This window comes from Pteronotus mesoamericanus, unplaced genomic scaffold (assembly GCF_021234165.1).
Source record: "Pteronotus mesoamericanus isolate MK-2021 breed Mesoamerican mustached bat unplaced genomic scaffold, CSHL_Meso_final contig_68, whole genome shotgun sequence".
Classification (NCBI taxonomy): Eukaryota; Metazoa; Chordata; class Mammalia; order Chiroptera; family Mormoopidae; genus Pteronotus; species Pteronotus mesoamericanus.
The window spans coordinates 27175689-27185201 of NW_026555234.1; positions in this window are offsets into that span (position 1 = coordinate 27175689).

Here is a 9513-nt window from a genome sequence, read left to right on the forward strand (position 1 = left end):
CCTGGCAATTTTAATAATTTCATGGTCTACTCATGTAAGAGAGGATTGAGACATATATTAGAAACTCTGTGTATATTCCCTAAGGCTTATATTAATTTTACAAGGTTAGAATTAACATTAGAATTAATGTTGGGGTTGGTTCAGCATTTATTGAATGGGAACAGAGAGAAAAGGAAGATCTTTAATAAAAAAATGTCTTTGGTAATAGGTTTTTTTTTTTTAATATTTTCTACTTGGGGGGATAGGATAAATCCTTTTGCCCTAAACTTAGCCTTGGCTGTGTGACTCAGGACACACCCCTCCTCTGTAAGAAGATTATACCCCTTATCTTGTTGAATTTGGGAGGGGTCATATGACTTGCATTAGCCAATAAAATGTTTCTAAGTAATAAATAAATAAATAAATAAGTGGGTAAATACATTTTAAGAAAGCTTTAAGAGCTTATGTTCACCTCTCACACTTTTCTTCCAGCATGAGACTCCCAGATAGGAGCAGTTCCATGACCATTGACTTGGAATGTAGACAAAATGAAAAAGAAATAATGAAGGAACCTGTCAAAAAATATGTAGCATGAGAAACTTGTTTTGTAAAACACTGAGATTTGGAGGTTGTTTGATACCACTGTATAACCTAGCCTATTCTGACTCAACCCTGGCTAATACAGTGAATTGTATCTTTTGAACATTTTAATTTATATTTTGTGCATATGAAAAAGGTAAATGAGTCCACATTTCCAATTCCATTCTGATAACATACAAGCTGTATTTATTTAATTTTCCAATAGGTATTAAGTCTGTAAGTATAAAATGGTACACAGTGAAATGTTTCCCTCCTTCCCTGCTTGCTCCTCTGTCAATTTCTGCCTCCTCACTGTTTAAATCATTGTTCTTAGATTTTTATGTATCTTTTCAGAATTTCTTTATGTGTATTCAAGTAAACATAGATTTTATTTTCTCTATTTTTACACAAAAGGTGACACATTACACACACTGCTTTATCTATCTATCTATCTACCTGCCTACCTATCTATCTATCCATCTCCTGGAGAATTTCCATATCAAGGCACTCATTGCTTTTTATCTACATATTACCCATTAAAATGGATGTATCATCAATTATTTGTTTTTTCCTAATCAAATTTCAGTGGTTTATTCTTTGGATACTGCAAACAATGCTGTAACGAACAAGCTTATATTTATGTCATTTTGCATATGTACAACCATATGTATAGATTAAATTTCCAGAAGCAGAATTGTTTGGTTAAAAGCATGTGTTTGAAATTTGGATAGATATTGCTAAATTTCTGACTTACAGGGGTTGCACTATTTTACACTCTCACCAGCAATGTATTAAGGACCCTGATTTCCTAGCTGCCTTGCCAAGAGTAGGTTACCAAACTCAGGGATTTTTATAAATATGAAAAGTGAATAATGGCCTCTCAGCGTAGCTTTCTTTTGCATCATTCTTATCATAAGAGAGGTAGCAGGCCAATCTCAACAATGCACCTACTCTTTCTTGGTGCCCTGGACATCTGCCTAGCAAACCAGCCCCTAATCAGACTCTGTTCCTGTTAATATCTCCTTTCTTTCATTTGTTGTTACTAAATAGCTCTCTACTTCTAATTTCCATTTCAACAGTTTTCTCTCTTTGCCTTAGTGCTTTGTTGACTGACTAGAATATAAATATCCTTTAGGAATAGTGGTTCTTTACAAAAATCAGTGTTTCACAGAATAAAGTGAATAAATCCATTGGCTTACTTTCTAATGAGATCTTATTTTTAATTAAATCTTTTGGAGTGACGTTGGTTAATAAGATTGCATAGGTTTCAAGTGTACATTTCTATGATACATGATCTGTATACTTGCATTGTGTGCCCACCGATCAAAATCAAATCATCTTCTCTCATCGTATATTTGACTCCCTTTATCCTTTACTGTGTCCCCACTCCCTTCCCTCTGCTAACCACCGTAATGCTATCTGGTCTCTCCGAGTTTGTTTTTCTTGTGAGAGTTCTAACCTTGAAAAACTAGGGTTTATACATGGAGAAAAGATGAAAAAGGGAGCAGAAAAGATGCTTGATAACACCAACATAAATCTCTGCCTAAAGAAAGTTATTTTAGTAGTACTAACTCTATTTTAAATTCAACAGACTTCATACTTAAATATTTTGACCTGAAATCTCTTTCTCTGTTTTCTTGCTCTCTCTCTCCATCTTTCTAACTTACCTTACACTATACCACACACAAAATTAGAAAACAGAGACGATTGACTGAGGAGCTTAGTTGAAAGTAGCCATTCCTGGGCAGCAAAGATAGTGTAAGAACTGGAGAAAATAAAACAGCATTTGTAATATGAAGATTTGGGACTGGTTTCTCTTTTTGTAAACTATACTATTGTTATTATCACACAATCAAAGATCTTCATTTCATATTTATTTATCTATAATTCCTGGCAGAGAGCATTTTGATATAAAACAAACTGGTTCTTTCTATCCTGCCAGAATAGTTGTTCATCAAATTGAATTATGAACAGATGGAATTTTTTCTAAGAGACATACTGTTACATTTTATGTGTAGCTGTTACTCAGTCAATATTTAGCTAACTGAAATCTCCCATAAGCAACATTGCGACTTTTTCAGACCTTTTCTAATCTGTACAAATATTTCACAATTTGATTTCACTTTTTTTGTTTTTTGGCAGATCAATTGGGAATGAGAAGCACCTTTTTCCCTTTTACAATGTTAAATTTTATCTGGATAATAAAGATAATCTGCCAGTCAAGATATTATGTATTCATCCATCTGCAATTCACAGCTTTCATTAGGGACCCTTCCAGCATGTCAAAATCCCTGTGTCAGAGAATATAACGCATGTTAAAAATGTATAAAATTTTAAATGTCAATGTGCATAAAAAATGTGGATCCATCCTTAAGTCAGAAATATGTGTTTCTAAGACCCCCAAGGCCTCTGAGGATGAGGAGGCTCTCTAAGGTACAGAACATGAAAGGGATGTGGCAGGGCGCTGGCAGGCTCTGCTGGCGTTTGATGCAGTCCCTTTCCTGACGCCTAGCACGCTCTTTGAGAAGACAGTGTAGAGGAATATTTCCCTCAGCAACTTATCCCATCCTGCTGTTCCTTTCCTAATTTTGAAATACCAATAACTGCTGTCAGCGCAGCCTTCTCTCCTTCATTAGCCTTGCTTGTCTTTGCTGTAGTTTGCAAACTTACCATCAAGAAAAGGGCAATATTCTTACGACCACGATGGGTGACAGAAGGAGAGAATGTGGATTCCCTCCCAGGCTGGAACTCTTACATCTCCACAGCATAATATTGCATTAGAATTTTCATATAATATATAGTTATGTAATTGATTTAGCTGCCTTCGAGGTATAGGCTTTTGAACAAAAGTTTTGATTATTACCCTCAGAATTTTGTACATATTGCCTTGTAATATATAAGTAATACATAAATCTGTGTTTATCGAGTTAAATAGGTACTGTTTCCAGGTTTGATTGATACCTCCCTTATTTCACTTTCCTAAACCATTGGCTTTCAACTGGGAAGTCAGCAATGTATTAATACATATATAAATTTGCATCTATTTTTGCATTTCACTTATTTAAGATTTTTCGATGATTAAAATCTTCTTTGCTTACAACAATATTAGTTTTCAAAATATATATTTTATTTATGTTTTATTATATTAACATTTATTTTGATAGAACATGTATAGTATTTATAAATAATACACATGCGCTGGTGGTGCGTAGTCATGTTTTTTTATTGAAATGAATACAAAATTATAAAATGTTGGAAACTATTGCCCTAGAATAAAATACATGATGAGAGTGAGGCATTGCGCCTCCTGGAAGAGAACAACTTTATGGGACCATTCAAGTTGTTTAGATGGTTATATCTACCTCATTCTTTTTTCCTGGAATAATAAAAGGTAAAGAGTTTGACTCTGAAATTCAAAAGGAATTCAGATTGACTTCTTTCATTTAGTAATATGCCTTATTAAGATTTAAGTTTCCTCTTTGTCTTTAATATCTTGATAACTTATTTTTAGTACTGAATAGTATTCCATAGTATGATTGTATAACAATTTATCCATTTATCTACTAAATAATATCTGGGTGGCTTCCAAGTTTTTGCAATTATGAATGAAACTGCTATAAATATCCTGTGTAGATTAATTGTGTGACCATAAAATGTCAGCTTCATTGGGTAAATACCAAAGATTATAATTTTTAGATTTTATGATAAGACTATGCAAGAAGCCACCAACTGTCCTCTGAAGCTACTGTCTCATTTTGCATTCCCTCCAGCAATGAATTGAAGTTCTTATTTCAAACTCTCTCCAGGATTTGGAGTTGTCAGTGTTTTGAGTTTTGGCTATTTCAATAGGTGTATAGTGGTATCTCATTGTTTTAATTTGCATTTACCCGATCACATATGATGTGGAACATTTTTCATATGTTTATTTGCCACCCATATATCTTATTTGTTGAGATATTTGTTCATATCTTTGTCTTCTTTTAACTAGCTTGTTTGTTTCCTTATTGTTGAGTTTTAAGTGTTCTTTGTATATTTTGATTAACAATCTTTTATTAAATGCAACTTCTGCAAATATTTTCCCTGTTGGTGACTCATTTTCTCATTCTATTGTCCATGTCTTTTGCAGCAATGTTTTATTTTAATAGAGTCTAATTTATCAATTATTTGTTTCATGTGTCATGACTTTGATATTATATCTAAAATTTGTGGCCAAACCCATACTCATCTAGATATTCTCCAGAATTATCTGCTAGGAGGTTTAAAGTTCTGTGCTTTATGTAAAGGTCTATGACCCATTTTGAGTTAATTTTTGTGAGGGGCATATGATCTGTACCTAGATTTAGTTTTTAAAACAGGTAATATCCACAGTCCTAACAACTTTTGTTGAAAAACTCCCCCTTCTCCATTGTATTTCCTTTGTTCCTTTGTTCAGGATCAGGTGACTATATTTGTATAGGTGTTTTAAATAATTTAATTTATATTATAAGCAATCAGTTTATTCACAGAATTTGGATTTCTTATCTGACTCTCATTTAATTATAAATGAAAAGATTTAGGTTTAGAGATTTTTCTAGAAGTCACCACAGCCAAGACAAAAATCAACGTTTTTTAATTTATAGTTCAGTGATTTTTCCCCTGCAGTCCATTTTAAAATCTGAATTCTATTATAAAATTTTATTGTTTTGATGACCTAATATTATCATTCAAATTTTGAACACTAATTTACTGCAAATATCAACAAAATAATGTTATGTTGCTTTGGTTAGTGAATATTTTATTTATTAGTGTCTAATATAATTAATTCCATAAGGTTGGCAAATTAAAGAAAAGCAAGATCACAAAGCTCATTGGAAGATGCCAGCTATAGTTGCTTTGGTTTTTATCTTGTTGCTGTCTTTCTTCTGGCTTTTGCTTCTCTCTGATTGATGTGGGTGAATTTCAACTCTTTATGTAATCTTATGTTTGAACACCAACTGTTCTTTCTTTTCTTCCTTTATCTTTAGATTATTAATCATCTCTAAAGCAATGAAAGCTTTTAGTCTGATAGAAAGTAATGTAGGAAAAAATATTTAAAAGAATCACAAATATGTATTTCAAAAAATGTATCCCTCTTACACAGATCATTCCCAATTTACGTGAAATTTGGCTTTAGCTTAGTATCTTACACCTTTGGAATCTAAATATCCCCAATCTTCAATGGCATCCTTGTATTTGTTTATTAATTTATTTACTTGATAAGTTTTATTTTTTTATTTTATTGAATCTTTATTGTATTTTTTCCATTACCCTTTTTTCCTTTTTTCCTTTTCCCCCCTCCCCCTGCAATCACCGCACTGTTGTCCATGTCCATGAGTCCTTTTTCTTTTTTGCTCCATCCCTCCTTCCTTCAACCTCCCTGCCACTAGCTGTCATCCTGCTCTCCACCTATGAGTGTGTCTCCAGCGTTCTTGTGTTTAAAGTGAGCCTCACATATATGACATACAAGCTGTAATATGAAGCAGCAGCTCTGGACCCTGGCTTTTGCTTGGCCTTGCTTAGGACAAGGTTGAACTTTTTCTGTGGCAGAATGGAGCGAGATGAAACACTGGAAACCCAGGGGCATATTTCCGCCCAAATAAACCATCTCGTCACACCACAGCCTCTCATGTGAGGGTCTAGGAATGTTTTCCTCCCGATCTTGTGGAAGAGCCTGATTTCCACTGATAACAAGTTGACTAGGATTTTCTGTATCTGCTTTTGCATAAACAAAATATATTGTTGCTAAATTGACCTTTCTCAAATGTCAGTTTGAATATTTCATCTTCCTATAATAATTACCCAATGATCAAACTTTGTCACTTAATTTTTGGAAAAACCTGAATTATTTATGTTGGGCCCCCAAATTTCTCTTCTTCCCATAACCTTTTCACATCCTATGCAACAAATATATGAAACTACATTATGTTTTTCAAACACTCCATGTTATTTCTCTGCTTTGAGCCTAGAATGTGCTCATTTTCCTTGGCCTCTCGTCCCCAAAATACTCTCCATATAACCTTCCTCAAATCAGCTTCCAAAAAGAGCTAATCATGCCTTTTTTTATTCCAAAGACTTTCTTCCACAGATATCTATTTTCAATGACAATGTGTTGTCTGTTCTATGTTAAATTACAATAGCTTGTCTGTTCCTTTTCTAAATAATGTTATTCTTCAGGACCTAGAAATGTATCATGTATGTAAAACTCTGGTGACATAATAAGTATTGTATAAAGACGTGTTATTTACTGTCTATAATAAAAGCATCACACCTAGCAGACAGGAGGTGTTCATTAATATGTTTAATAAATGCTTCTATGCATGTATAAATCAGTAAAGATACACAAACTAAAATATGAAAATACATACTAAAAAGATTCTTCTAACGGATGGTAACAAATATTTCACTTCATCTTTTGAAATCTCCAAGGCAATATCAATATTAGCATGTAATCATGAGGATATTTTTTATTTTTCATAGTTTATATTGAGAAATTTTTTCCTTTAATCAATATATAAAATTGGAAGGTGACATAGGGCTTATGACAATTTTGGAGAAACAATTTAATTATATTGACATAGCACTGAAGACTTGTTGAGAATAGTTTTCAGTTCTGAGCTGGGACCCCTCTATAACAAAAGACAGATTAACAGGATAAAAACAAACAAGTTTATTAAAGTGTGTACTTAATGTACATAGGTGATACATACAGAAAATGAATAACTCAAAGGTTTGGTAAGGACATGAGTTTATATAGATCTTAGAATAAAAACAATAAACAAACCGTGAGAAGGCAAATATATGAAAAACTAATAATAGATAATGACTAGTTAGTAAAGTTTATGACGGAGATTCTGTTTGTGCTTCTCCAGGCTATTGGGGTCTCAAGTTGTCATTAGTAACTAATTTTTATCCTTCCTGGTAGAGGGTGGTATATTGCTAAAATTATTAACATGTTTGGACATGACTAATTATTTTAATGGATGATTACTATATTTATTTTATAGTTGAAAGTTATTTTACAGTTGTCTATTGTCCTTGGATCTTAATTCAAAATTCAACAGGAAAAATTAAATGTATTAACAATAGAAGAGAGCTTTTCACAGATTTTCTTTGAAATTACTGTACTTTTCTTTAAAATTACCGTACCTCACATATTATGTTCTCAAAAATAACAGTGTTCGGCATAAAGCTGCTTTTATTATCTTTCTATGTCTGTGGCCTGTGGGAAGCTTACAAGTCTCTTGGCAGATTATGGCTCTATGTAAACAAAGAAAAGAAGATTAAATAAAAATAAAAATAAAGAAACCCGTGAGAGCTTTCCTACCCAACAAGCTGCTCTGTTTAAAGAAAAAAATAAATGTTTTTTTAGCTGCATGTCACAGAGAAACATTTAAATCACTAGACCTATGCCATGTGAGACATGTTTATAAATTCAGCAAAGTATAAGAAAAAAGATTTTAAGTAGCAGTCTCTGATTAACACAGCTGTTCTTCTAAAGTGTCTAAATATCCCATTTACCTTCAAGTGTAGCTCAGATCTCTCAAAAAGTTCAAAAACACATAAAAGCTTGCTTTGACATCAATCCTTAAGAATTAGTTTTAAATTCAGTTTCTTTGTTAAACATGATTATTTGCCCTCATTCTTGAGTTTTCTCTCTTCTAAGGAGTAACATTTAAATTTGGAGAGAATTAACTTACATCATAATATTCCAGGATTAAAAAAAAAGGTTAAAAACAGTCATTGAACCTGATCTCCACCAGTTTTTGAATGGACTCCACCATAACAGCTACATAAGGTTTCGCATGTGAAGCACACCTCTCAAGTTCACTCTTTGTCAAGAAACCGATGGCAGCATTGGATACACAGAAAGAGAAATCACACTTCTAATGAATTGAAAGCTGGCTCCTTTTAATTGCCAGCCATTACTACATTTTTCCATATGTAGCTATCCAGAACAAATATAATTTTTTTTTATTATAGAGGTATACGCTTTTCACAATGCTAAGTAATGTCTTGATAAACACTTGTCTTCAGTCTAAATAAAATTATCTTGCCAGTTTTTTCTAATTGATCCAAAGTGAAATGCAGTAGAAAAATTGTACTCTAGGATTGTCTATGGTGCATAGGTAAGTAACTAAAACAGTATTATAATAGATTTCTCTAATGCATTCATATATTTAAAAATAAAATTTCATTAATTCAATTTTCCAATTTATATAACTTATGATGAATGAAAACAAATGTGTATTGATTGCTTTCAAAGAATATGATACCTATTATGCTAGGTAGTCTTTTAAACATTTTACAAAAATCAATCTATTTTCATAATGATTTACAAAATAGATAATTTTATGATCTCTATTTTATGGTTGAAAAAACTCAACATTTGAAAACAATTTGTCCAAAATCATATAGCTAGTAAATAATCAAGCTGAGATTTTGTTTTGCCTCCAAAGCACTTTCTCTTAACCAAGCAACCGTATAAGACAGATATTACTAACCTCATTTTACAAGTGTGAAAACTAAGGTAGAGAGAGAAAATGCTTTTCTTATAATTATGGGGATCTAGAATCCAAACCTTGTAATAAAGAAAATATAGAGAAAATTTAAATGTAAATTAATAATAATAAATATAAAATACAAATAAATAAAAGATAAACCTTTGCTAAACTTCATCCAAGTGGATTGATGAATAACCTCGTAATATTAATACAGTAGATTAGGTCACTAAGCAGTTTGTGTGTAAACCCACTAACTCAACAACCTTTACCTTCCAAATAACAAAATTTAAGTGTATTTACCATTTTTTAAAGAAATCTCTGAGCCAATGAGAAATACAAAAATGCAATTCACATTGGTGATACACGTTAGTGTCTCAACTGCTATTTCCAACACCTGTCTTGACTATTGGCAGATTTCTCTCTTCCTGTTTCTTTA